Below are 12909 nucleotides of genomic sequence, written 5' to 3'. Positions count from 1 at the left end.
AACGTATCAAACCGTATCCTCACCGATTCTCCATTTTTCAGTTATTGAAAAGTCCCAGTAACGTTTCACCTGCGCCCGTAAGCTTGAAAATCCAATCTGAGTTTCGCAATTTCCAAGTTAGATTGTGAAATATATCTGCATATCTGTATCGGTATGTGGCGGCTGAATTAAACTGTAAAAGACTACGATTTTTGACTTTTGAATACAAAGGAAGCACATAAAGTATCATTAAAAATGACATCAATGATATGGAAAAACAAAAGCCTTCCTGCTGATTTCGAACACTATAGGGCGGAACGCTGCACATAGGTAAATAATAAAAGTCTCTGATGGTTTACTAAAGCAAAACATTGTGCCACGTAAGATCAAAATTCAGTAGTAATTTATTAAGAAAATTGAGAAATATTCATACAAATTAGGTGAGAAAAGGTAACAAATGAACAAACACATACACGTCTGCCCGTGATGTGTCGCACACTCGGCCGTGAGCTATTTTTTCATATTTTTTTTAAAGACCGGACCTAATCAGGACTAACAACACAAAACTTTATTTTAAAATAAAATAACATAAACTCACGACTATATACCAATCTGAATAGTCAAAAGTACATCCATCGCAAGATGAAGATGATGTACTATATCCTCTGCCGAAGGTTGCCTGGAAGAGATCACTCTTAGCGATAAGGCCACCTTTGCCTACCTTATAATAAGTTTATCCTGTAAATGTTTTGTACATTTCTGTGCATTAAAGTGTTTTATTATTATTATTATGAACCAAGCACCCACACCTCACCGAGCTTTCCGTTAGACCAACGTGATAAGTGGTGAGCCGTATCATAATCAGGAATTTCTTTGCAAAAAATACCTCCGATAAAATAATACCTTACCATTGACCGGATTTCATGGAAGCGTGGCCATTGCGTCACCTGTGTCCTGCAGGGCAAATGTCACATAGTTCCAGTTCAGCCATTCAAATGTATTCACGAGTTATCCCGTCCGGCGCGTTTCACCCGGACAACTCCACCGTGCAATCATTGCGAATATTATTATCTACAATAGGTATAGGTACCTACTAACTTTGTGGGTACTAAGAACGGTCTACCTTCGGCAATTCAAAAGCCGTGTTTATGACGACGTTGTTGTTGTAGGTTTTTCTACATAATTGTGAAAACCTTGATTGAAAATTTACATTCTGATGTGATTTTCTCCAAGAAAACCTCGAAATTGACACGCTGCTTTCAATCCAGATAAAAACTTCGACAATTTTTTATATATGAAAACTAACGTGACTGTTGCGAGAGTTTCTAAAGCGATTATCAAACAGGCTCTTATGTGGTTGACGATTTTCAAATTAATACCTAAATAGAAGCTTTTAATTTTATACGAAACAACATTCAAACACCCACCCTTGAAAAGAATAATGTCAGGAGCGAAATTTAATTTACAGCCGGCTCTCGAATTCGGGTCTTTTATGAGGTTATGTATAGACGTAATGTGTTCCCAACGCCGCTGTTTGAGAATTAAAAATCGACAAATTCCCTTACCATAAAGGGCCTCGCTCGACCAAACCCGCATCAAATTAAAGCCTTGCGACCCTCGGAACCAATTTAACTCTTCCGCAGATAGCGAGCCGCTCGCGAGGGCCCAGCCTCCGCCCTCTTTATTCATAATTTATGCCCACATAAATTACGCAAGCATTTTCCTTTCCTCCAGAACTTAATACACAACAAACACTATAAATTGCGCGGTCCGCACGCATAATATTACAAGTGATAATTAGCCACAGTTTTTGTTACATCTTCATAGGTACAGATACCATTGTGTGTGACTTGTAATAAGTGTGAAATGTTTTTGTACTTTGTCATATCTAAGTGTAGGTGTTGTCGAGGTTAGGTACCTATTAGAACAAAATTACGTGTAATATGTGTTAGTTCCCGTACTCACGTAAGAAAAACAATTTCCTCGTTTGCTATCTTTTAGTTCGAATTTTACGAGCGGAACGAAGAACGTAAACTATACAAATTGCTTTTCAATTAAATGTTGATCGTAAGAGCAGTGGTAGTGTTTGTGCATGAGATACTTCTGCAAATTGCGAGGGCAGCCATTTGGTAGGGCCCACAATTTCCCACACCTTGAGGTAATTCACTACTATTACGGAATTCCATTGAAAAAACATAATCGCTTCGAGTGCAAGACACCATATGGCCGCTGTGACCATCAACCGTGTCCAAAGACATAAATGGGCACGTTGTCGTCACAGTCGGAATGCCTGCGCGCGCGCCGGTGCGGCGGGGGAGGGGAGGCAGCCTCCCGCGCAGCCTGCGCCTCCGTCACTCCTTGCGGACGAGGCCTCAACCGCGCCCGCGCATGCTGGCCTCACGAACGCGACAAACGCTTATTACGATATTTATACGCAATAACAACGTTAATAAACGTGATATAAAAGTGAAACTGAAGTGAAGTGCCTCAACAGGAGTCAGTGATGTGTTGTTAGAGTCGCATGACCGAGGTAAACAGTGCACATTGCAGCTGCATCTTGCATTTATGCAGGGATATTCGACAAGGGCATTTATATACTTGCCGTGAATGCCGTAAAATCGTAAGAATTAGCGCTAACGTTAGTTTGGGAGTTCTGTGAAGGTTGCGTTAAAAGTTCGGAGTGAGAGCGTATTTTCATAACAGGTGTCTGCGATTTTGTGAATGACTTCGCTTTAGTGCGAACGACCGGTTTGGCTTGCATAACTATTGGTTAAAATGGAGTAGTGTGTCAGTAGTGGCGACTGTAGGGTGTGGGACCAGTGTCCTAAAGCCCTGAGGGTGACTACACTGGGCAGGTATGACATCATCTCGTCTCGAGTGTGTTCACACTCCACCCACTAGGCACGTGCCTTAAGGTTACATAGCAGTGTTAACTTAAATTACACCAGTCACAGTGAACAATTGCTATCCAATCTAGTATTTAGTTGCGAAGCGTAAAATAATTCGTTCTGATGTGCCAACGCATTGTATTAATTTGTAGTGCAATAGCTGGAGAATTACGAAATCTGCGAATGAATCATATCTTGCAACAAAATATAAATAATTCGCAGGAGATAAACTAAGTACTGTATATAAATATACAATTAATAAAGTATAATTTTAGGTGGCAATGACATGTTTCTTGTTTAAATACCTAGTAGGTACGTACCTAGTTCGATTTCGTAACCGCGCAAAAGAACATCTGGTACCTACTATTTCAAAGACATCAACGCGATCTCATCTATTTTATTTATTATTAATAATTTTTCATATAATAATGATATAGGTATGTTGGGTTTGATATTTATATTCAATGTAGCTACAGTCATGACTACAGGACTCTGTCGCACTAACATATATGACATTTAGTGAGACTTACAGTTCAATTTGTCAAAAAAGTTAATGTGATATGGTACCAAAGTGTATACATATTAATGCTCGTGACTGTACCTAAATCGAATGTATGCAATTTGATTGGGTCAAAGATAAATTATAAGATGCTTATCTAGAAATAGAAGCCAGTCTAAGATAATCAAAAAACAATCTCATTTTACTTTTCGACTTATTTTCGAATTAAGTGAGAATGAGTACGACGTTTGACCGCTTTTGTTGATGACGTCACAGGACAGTATTTCTATACCAACTCCGAAGAAAGCTTTCGTTTTGATGTTTCGTAAAAAGTATCTCATTTCACTAGGTTGTCAAGTAGCCTATTATATTAAGATTCAAATTAGAACAGTTCCGCCTTCGGTTGGTAAAGTGAGGTCTGCTTGTGCGCACTACTAGGACGTATATAGAGCGTCCATGAATTAGATACATAAATTATGAATTATTTAATTTATAGCTAAGTGTTGTACTTAGAGCGCACCGATACAAAGAAATAAACACATAAACGCACTTACACTTATAGGTCTGGTATGCGAACCCAACTGATATTTGATAATGTGATCATCACGTAGGACGTAATACGAGGAAATGACTGAAAACCAGCGCTGGATGGCGCCATAGCATGGCTTCGTCACAGCACAAGCTGAGCCATTTCCTTTTGCCCGTATTCGTAATATTTATAATCATATAAAATACATACACAAACTGCCTATATACGTCCCACTGCTGGGCACAGGCCTCCCCTCAATCAACCGGAGGGGATATGGAGCATACTCCACCACGCTGCTCCACTGCGGGTTGGTGGAGGTGTTTTTACGGCTAATAGCCGGGACCAACGACTTAACGTGCCCTCCGAAGCACGGAATCATCTTACTTTTTCGGACAATCAGGTGATTCAAGCCTGAAAAGTCCTTACCAAACAAAGGACAGTTTCACAAAGTGATTTCGACAATGTCCCCATCGGGAATCGAACCCGGACCTCCAGATCGTGAGCCTAACGCTCTAACCACTAAACCACGGAGGCTGTTAGTTAGTTCCTAGTTCTTATAGCAAATGTAAATTGATACTGGCAATAAATTTATTTTATTCTTCTTATCCTTCTTAAGACGTATCTACCACCTAACAATCAAATAAATAAAATACGAAATTCAAGGAAATCGCTTATCGAAGTTAGGACTTAAGATTCTTACATGCTCGAGGAAACAAGAAAATCCAATAATATGCTATAATAGTATTATTTATAATCTACAGATATAAGGAAAACAACAATTCACATCCTTCAAGACATATTTATGTAAGTAACTGCTAACACGTGATGCTAATTCTTATAGATATATATTTATCAAGTACAGGAAATATATACTAAACATATTCAACAAATATCTACACTATACCTACGCCATTTTTAAGCCCCAGCAACAATACATCATTATTATATTTGTCAACGTTTGACGCTAAGAAAAATAATACTAATAAGTACTTATTTTATCGATTGCGTTTTAGTTTTATCGTAGTTGTATTATATAATATTGCACTTTATTTAACGTGCTTGAAATATAAAAAGTTGAAAGACAAATCTGAAATACAGCACGGGTAATATACAGCCTTTTTCCTGCGATGCGCCTCCCAGTCGCATATTATTGTAGGCAGTGAAGCACGAATGACATCGTTAGGGCGTCGCTTGTTAAAATTAAAATTATACAATAAATTTAACACCCCTACGGTTGATTCCTCTTGTCCCAGTGAACAACGTTTGCTGCTTGGGTATTTCACAGTTATTATCTTACATTACCTATGCGAAAAAAAACGCGAAATGTAATATTTATCGCTCTTCTACAAGGTTTATTGACTTTTTACATAAAGCGTTACCTAACCAGCAGTTAAGAATAGGTATTTATCAAATACGCAAAGCAATATTATGTTCGAATATGTAACTTACACTGTGTGAGTTTAAGCAAACAGTTCACGATTCGTTACGTTCCATAACCGCGTAAGGCTATACATTTACATTAAGAAGTTTATAACTTCAACACTACTCTCAGTCTGACAATAGTTTCAAACACAACATTCTTCTTTGAATCTACGTAGGTTTACGAGCTATTCAATTAAGTATAAAACGCTACGTGACTGCGTTGTAAGCTTGCTTCTCGCTACATAATTAGTTTGTATGAAGGTGTCATCATAAATTAGGCCTCATACACCTTTTCTGGTTGATATGATGATGATGATCTCCGACCGATTTCGGCCATGGCGACCACTTCGACTCCAAGTCGGCACGACGCTGATGCGCCCGAGGATGGCTTATGTAGCCTATCTTTACAGTGAACTCCCGCGCACAGTGAGGGCACGTGAGCACACCGTTCTGGGTGATATATTTATATATACGTAGTGTCTAGGGGGCACTTTTTTCATAACTATATAAGCCAATGCGAGGGCGGCAAGTTCCACCACACGATCTGCAGCGGCAGTGGCAGGAAGTCCCGTGCCACGTTCGTGTCGCCTGGCCCTTTCCTCTGCCAACAGATCAAACCAGGCATTGAAGATGCCACACGAGTGAATATACAGAAAATTTTGGTCTTATTTATTTTAGATACCAGCAACATTGAGGTCTCTCTCTACCTGCATCGACAGGCTATGTTTATGGCTAGGGATTTTTAGGGATTATTGTTTCTCGGATTATTTACCATATAGCCAGTGAAGGTATCATAATTAACCATCAACTGTTTCTGGGGGGTTAAAATGGCCACATCGAAGCAATCTAAGAAAGCAATATTGCAATTTGACATTTGTACATATAAAAGTAAGTGCGCAATGCAAACAAATGTCAAAAAGCAATATTGTTTTTTTTTAGATGAATTGCTTCCATGTGGCCATTTTAACCCCCCTGATTCTGTTTCCTTAAACAAGTGTGTAGACACACTGCCTAACGGCCTCTGTGGTCTAGTGGTTTGAGCGTTGGACTCACGATCCAGAGGTCCCGGGTTCAAATCCCGGTAGGGATATATCACAAAAATCACTTTGTGATCCCTAGTTTGGTTAGGACATTGCAGGCTGATCACCTGATTGTCCGAAAGTAAGATGATCCGTGCTTCAGAAGGCACGTTAAGCTGTTGGTCGCAGTTACTCTTACTGGTGTAAGGAAGTAGTTGTTACATGAGCCATGTCAGGGGTCTTTGGCGACTCAATAGTAACCCTGACACCAGGGTTGATGGGGTTAGTGATCCACCTCTCAACCCACACGATTGAAGAAGAAGAAGTGTGTAGACAGGACAGTTGGCGGCTCAATAATAAACCTGACCCCAGGGTTGATGAGGTCTAATTAACCTCACAATATTTACCAAAATGGTTATGGAAATACTGTAATACCTTACCCTACTATCGACAGTTATATAAATACTTACTTACATAATTTGTCACGCATTACTACATTACTACTACCACTGGTTGGAGCAAACATCTATGATTTAAAAGTTTGTTCTTATTGTATAATAGTAAACTGCATAATATTATGTTACCTACACACATCAATATTATACAACTTATTTACACGACTTATAGATTTGCCTCTACGGAATGACTTGATTCTCACGCGGTTTCAAAAAATGATGATATGAGCATTATGATTCGTTTTACTGTAGAGCCGTGGAAGCCCAGTTGGTAGAACGCGTGCCTCTCACTTTCAGGTCGCAAGTTCGAATCCAGCACAGGTCTAAACCAAAGATTGTTGAATTTCTTTTCGAATTCATGTTTGGATGGACATGCTCAGCGTGAGGAAACCCACATTCTCGAGAAATGCATATTCGGAGGTATGTGACCTAACCTGTATTGGGCTGGATTTCCCTTCGCGGGTTGGAAGGTTAGTCAGGCAGTCGCTTCTGTAAAAAGCCGGACCTGTCAAAATTTCAGTTTAGGTAAACGGACCCTGTGAAATCGGGATAATGCTAGGGAGATGACGATGAATCGTTTAATTGTGTACAAATAAAACTATTGAACATATTTTGTTTCAATATCAATATGAATTGTATTAAGGCAAAGTTATCTTATTATTAGATACATAACATACATAAACTGCCTATATACGTCCCACTGCTGGGCACAGGCCTCCCCTCAATCAACCGGAGGGGGTATGGAGCATACTCCATCACGCTGCTCCAGTGCGGGTTGGTGGAGGTGTTTTTACGGCTAATAGCCGGGACCAACGGCTTAACGTGCCCTCCGAAGCACGTATTATTAGATATTAGATATAATTACAAGATTACGTCCTGATATTTAACAAACAATAGTCAAAATATAAAGCATATATCTTGTTGGGCGAAAGCCTGCTGCTGTTATGATGTGTTGTGATGTATTACTTGCGATTTTCGCCATGATAAATCATATAGCTAAAGACCAGACCAATCCCAACGTCACAACATAAGTTCCTCACGTTGTTATATTCACATCAACGCTGTCAAAGGCGAGGAGAACAGAATGGAACCTGGAAGCTTCGCCCGACGGTGGCTCCACGTAATATTTCAAAGAAATGCCAACCTGCATTCTGTCACAACATATTATCTAAGTACCTAACTGTGTTTTCATTTCACTTCTGTCGATGCTTTTGTAAGTCGAGTCTATGAAACGTTGATATAGCTAAAAACAAGGGCTCATGAGTCTGAAAATAATATCACACGCGTGCGCGCGCATTGATATTGTTTTTTTAGGACATTGCAGGCTGATCACCTGATTGTCCAGAAGTAAGATGATCCGTGCTTCGGCACTTTAAGCCGTTGGTCCCGGTTACTAGTTACTAATGTAAGTAAGCGTTACATGAACCATGTCAGGGGACATTTAGTGGCGCAATAGTAACCCTGACCCCAGGGTTGATGAGGTCTAATTGACCTCACAATCTTTACCAAAATGGTTATGGAAATACTCTAATACCTTATCCTACTATCGACAGTTATATAAATACTTACTTACATAATTTGTCACGCATTACTACATTACTACTACCACTGGTTGGAGCAAACATCTATGATCTTAACGTTTTTTGAGTCACGTCACGGGTCTTTGGCGGCTCAATAATAACCCTGACACCAGGGTTGATGAGGTTGGTCATCCATCTCACAACCCACACGATAGAAGAAGATCGTACATGAGATCGCGCTTATTTGCTATTGAGGCACCCTGAATTTCATATACTGCGATCTTGACAATTCACTAGGCCAAGCAATACAATATTATGTGTGTACCTAAGGAAAGCCACAAACAATCAGGGACTTTCCAGACTTCGTCCCCAAAAAAATTAAGATATCGCTGTATACTTTAACCTCTCATATGCCGAGATATCAGACACAATAGATTTTACATTGTGTCTGGTCGAGATCCGCGTTCCGGCGTTCGAAAGACTAAACGTGATAATTACCTATTTTCTCATTGCTCGGATTAGATCTGATATCCATAGAATTATGTTGCTACCTATTTTACTTCTCTTTATTTTGATCAGAATAATATTGGGTGGTAGATATATAGTACCTGGGTGTAATAACACGGGTCATCATTTATACCCAAAAACATAAATAAAAGATGCATTCAATTCAATTCAATTCAATTTCAATTTCATTTATTCCGTAAACAATATACATTGTGTTGGAATGTCTTACAAAATAAATAGATCACAAATTAGAATTTAGGAATCACACTGTAGGGATATATTATGCGATACATATGTGTGTGTGTTGTGAGAGAGTAATGTGTTATGTCTGAAGTTAAGGTTACACGAAGGTAACATTGTACGGCGTAAGCTATATTTGTTCTTTGGGGGACGTAAGCCTGGATGGTCCCACATTCAAATCTTAACTTGAAGCATTTCAGCAGCATGAAGAAATAGATAATCGGTTTGGATATATTTGGTTGAATATAATGAATATAAGGAGCGGGAAAATAAAACAGCGTCGTTCTTGCTACTCTATTTTGTTTCTATTGTTTTATGATAAAATATGTGGCCAGCTAGCTAAATTGTTACATCCCGTTTTCGCTAGATGGCGCTTGTCTGTGACATGCTGCCACCACCTAGGTGTCCTACAGCAAATATCAGTTATCTGAATTCCAGACCCGGAATTGTTACAAATTAGTCACAATCATTAAATTTGTTAAACTTAATATTCCATTATAGATGGCAACTACGTAGGTAACGATTGCATTGTATTGAGTTGATCATTATCTGTATAATGCAAAGCAAGTATCGTATTATATACAGTATATAACATACAAACTTTTTTTTTTATTACGTTGAACGATGCATCAAAATTATAGCATAGACCCAATATACCCATATAGGACTGCGTAATGTTTATTACATTATTAGTTGTGACAAAATAGTAATCTACTTTTATGGAATGCAAAATTAAATCAGGCAATTGATATAAAGTATATGATTGAGGTTTTGATGCCAATAAAACCAAGTATGGCAATTAGTCCAAAACATTTATTATGTAATAAAATACAAATATGAACTTTTTGCAATTTAATATATTATAATAATGCATACCTATCTGAAAAATACTAATATACGAATTTAAATATAAATATATAAAGTTGCATGTCGATTGCCCTGAGACTTTTCGCATTGATTCAAATAAGGCGTTTAAGAACGTCTATTCACAGAACAACGACTTTATTTCCTCTATATAAAGTTGCAAATAGTCTTGATAGTGTTTAACTTCGTACCTAGATGCCATAACACGATTTAAATCGCACCGTGGGTGGCTAACTCATCGACACCCAATAATATACAACCCACAGATAGGTCGACTTTTAGTTACATACATCTAAGTGGTAGCGTGTAGCGATTATCTAGTAGATTATAGCAACACTCTACGAGGAACGGGAGGGACTACCAAATAAGCTCTTATCGATTAGAATCGATCGATGTATGACTAAGTTCCATTCATTTTCGTTATTACAAATTTAAACAAATGAAATTGGCCCCGATTCCTGCAGACACTTCCTAATTTTATTTTAAGTTATACCCGTCATTTTCTTATCCGCCGAAAAGGAAAAGGACGGATGATTGTTAACAAGTTAATTTTAAAACGAATGTATAATCAGGGCGAATAAAATAGGCATCTCGCCGGTATGTAATCCGTTTGACGTGCTGTCTACGTAACTCTGTCGGGTTATTGAACGGTGTAAACTTTTTAGACGGTGTTTTAGATTTCTGCTTATAATTTGACGTGTGTTCCATAAATTTTATGCCTGTCGATTACCCGTCCCTTTCTTTTTCAGCGGATAAGAAAATGACAGGTATAACTTAAAATAAAATTAGATTTCGTCTGCAGGGATTAGCATCATTGTGTTATTATTATTAGCTGTCAAAAGACTACTGGATTCATGTATTTCAATCCCATACACACTCATAGCGTTGCGTGAACAAGAGTGAATGCATCTTGGTTTTCTTTAGGTACTTACTTAGGTATGTAAAACATTTTGAAACACTAGACCACTTGGTAATAAATGTTTAATCAAGTCTGTGGCTCATTTTTAATAACACCTACCGGGTCTGCATGACAACCGCTCCGCGCGGCGCGAGTTATATTGTGCGCTTCGACCAATAAACGATACGAATGCTATATACGTAGATGGACGTCAAACGGCTATTGGTCGAAGGCCTCGATATAATTCGAGCCGCGCGCGGCGTGGTTGTCATGCAGACCCGGCATGTTTTTGTTTGTTTTTTTTTTTTTTAAGTAGTTGTGTCATCTCTGTCGCTTTCTCGCCTAAATAAAACCAACGCCTAAAAACAGTTTTTAAATACTTATTTAAATTCTCTAATTAGCGATAATTAGACATTTTTGCGATGTAGGTGGGCTATTGATGCCTTGACTTACGTATGCATAAATTTACATTCCATTCACATACCTGCAACAGAAAATGTAGAGTTCTAAGTAAGTAAGCAATAAGGCAACCTGTTGTATCCTTCTCTCTTCTTCTTTCTTCTTCTCTTTTTCGTCTCTTTTGTATTTCTTATGTGTGCAATAAAGTATTTAACGGCCTCTGAGGTCCATTGGTTGCTCGCTGGTTTCGCGATCCGGAGGCCCCGGGTTCGATCCCGGTGAGGAAATATTACAAAAAATCACTTTGTGATCCCTACTTTGATTAGAACATTATAGGCTGATCACCTGTTTATCCGACAGTTAGATGATCCGTGCTTCGGAAGGCACGTTAAGCCGTTGGTCCCGATTACTACTTACTGATGTAAGTATGTAGTCGTTATGTGCTCTATGTCAGGGACCTTTGGCGGCTTAGTAATAACCCTGACACCAGTATTGATGAGGTTGGTTATCCACCTCATAACCCACATGATAAGAAGTAAGAAGAATAAAGTATTTTTTTATGTTATGTCATTGGTGGAATGCCATCTCAGGTATCTTATCAACCTAAAAGTAGGTGATATGATAATTAATTTTCTTCTATTAACCTACTTACTTTAATTAAATCACAAAGTAAATTACAATTTTGCCTTGTGTACATTGATGCGGTTAACCGCAAATGGCTCTCAATTTGTCAAAACGATAGAATTAATTAATCAAAATCATGGCTTCATGACTTTTGATTTAGCTTAACAATTATAAGAGACGTGTAATAGACTCTATTTAATAGGCGCTAGTGTAATATATCACAAAAATATTTTAAAAAATATTTAAAAATGAAAATAATTACTGTTTTATTTTTTGTGTAATAATATTTCATGAATTTTGCACACATTCTACTTGATATCAATTCAGAATTATGGTCTGAATCATCCCTCAAAGTTTTCGTTACGATGTTATTAACACCCTGTATATTATAGCAAAGAAGACTATTAATTCATTCATTGACTGCCCGCACTGCGCTTACCACGTGCGCAGCTTGTTTAGGGTCATTTAAATCTGGCCCCATAACCCATCACTAGTTACGATCCATCAAAACATCATTTCTGCAGCAATATGAACGTTCCTTAAATACGTAGGTACCTAATATAATTACTACGCTAAGTACACTTTAATCCTTGTAAGTATAAATAATTATGATTATTTTACAAGTTTGGGTACTTATATACCTAGTCGTGAGCTCATGTTATGTTATGTGTTTTTTTTGACTAGTATTCTGTATACTTACACTTTTCTGGGGTCTATCTCAAGGATGATGAATAAAATCGTAGTAGATATATGCTTTACAGTCCAATATTAATTGTTTCTTGCAGCTTCTTTTCCCCGTCTATCATCATCATCACCAGCCCATTAACGTCCCCACTGCTGGGGCACGGGCCTTCCCTATGGATGGATAGGGAGATCGGGCCTTAAACCACCACGCGGGCCCAGTGCGGATTGATGGTTATTAACGACTGCCAATGCAGCCGGGACCAACGGCTTAACGTGCCTTCCGAAGCACGGAGGAGCTCGAGATGAAAACTTTTATTTTTTGTGGTCACCCATCCTGTGACCGGCCTTTGCGAAAGTTGCTTAACTTCAACAATCGCAGACC

The 12909-nt window shown here is 38.5% G+C and overlaps 1 protein-coding gene across 1 annotated transcript in view; it reads left to right on the top strand.

Annotated features, from left to right (window-relative positions):
- Positions 1-2324: 2324 nt before the first annotated feature.
- The window catches only part of LOC126381788 (filamin-A), a 114951-nt gene continuing 104366 nt past the window's right edge, over positions 2325-12909 (top strand). The window contains exon 1 of the mRNA XM_050031267.1: positions 2325-2509. The gene's annotated coding sequence lies outside the window, so the exon portion shown is untranslated. The remainder of the gene's footprint in view (positions 2510-12909) is intronic.

The sequence above is a fragment of the Pectinophora gossypiella genome, chromosome 3 (genome assembly GCF_024362695.1).
Source record: "Pectinophora gossypiella chromosome 3, ilPecGoss1.1, whole genome shotgun sequence".
Classification (NCBI taxonomy): Eukaryota; Metazoa; Arthropoda; class Insecta; order Lepidoptera; family Gelechiidae; genus Pectinophora; species Pectinophora gossypiella.
Note: the sequence above shows the minus strand (reverse complement) of the source record. Positions and strands in the feature narration are given on the sequence as shown.